The sequence below is a fragment of the Arachis stenosperma genome, chromosome 7 (assembly GCF_014773155.1).
Source record: "Arachis stenosperma cultivar V10309 chromosome 7, arast.V10309.gnm1.PFL2, whole genome shotgun sequence".
Taxonomy (NCBI): domain Eukaryota; kingdom Viridiplantae; phylum Streptophyta; class Magnoliopsida; order Fabales; family Fabaceae; genus Arachis; species Arachis stenosperma.
This window is the reverse complement of record NC_080383.1, coordinates 70,684,541-70,685,264: the sequence shown is the minus strand read 5'-3', so window position 1 is coordinate 70,685,264 and position 724 is coordinate 70,684,541. Positions and strand designations below refer to the sequence as shown.

The 724-nt window shown below is 41.2% G+C and overlaps 1 non-coding gene across 1 annotated transcript; it reads right to left on the bottom strand.

Annotated features, from left to right (window-relative positions):
• Window positions 1-357: 357 nt before the first annotated feature.
• LOC130942394 (small nucleolar RNA R71) lies at window positions 358-461 on the bottom strand. The gene has a single exon (XR_009070965.1). It is a non-coding gene; the product is annotated as a small nucleolar RNA R71 (small nucleolar RNA).
• Window positions 462-724: the final 263 nt, after the last annotated feature.

The window sequence follows — 724 nt, the reverse complement described above, 5'->3', positions numbered from 1 at the left end:
GGTGACTTCACTGCACCTACTCCTGATTTCTATGGGAGAAGCATCTCTATCCCTGCCATTGGAGCAAACAACTTTGAGCTTAAGCCTCAATTAGTTTCTCTAATGCAACAGAATTGCAAGTTCCATGGATTTCCAATGGAAGATCCTCATCAGTTTTTAGCTAAATTCTTGCAAATCTGTGACACAGTCAAGACTAATGGGGTTGACCCTGAAGTCTATAGACTGATGCTATTCCCTTTTGCTGTAAGAGACAGAGCTAGAATATGGTTGGACTCTCAACCTAAAGAAAGCCTGGACTCATGGGAAAAGCTAGTCAATGCCTTCTTGGCAAAGTTCTTTCCACCACAAAGATGGAGTAAGCTTAGAGTGGAAGTCCAAACCTTCAGACAGAAGGATGGAGAATCCCTCTATGAAGCTTGGGAAAGATACAAACAATTAATCAGAAGATGTCCATCTGACATGCTTTCTGAATGGAGCATCATAGGTATTTTCTATGATGGTCTCTCTGAACTATCTAAGATGTCCTTGGATAGCTCTGCAGGAGGATCTCTTCATCTAAAGAAGACGCCTGCAGAAGCTCAAGAATTGATTGAAATGGTTGCAAATAACCAATTCATGTACACTTCTGAAAGAAATCCTGTGAACAATGGGACTAGTCAGAAGAAAGGAGTTCTTGAGATTGACACTCTGAATGCCATTTTGGCCCAGAATAAAATACTGACTC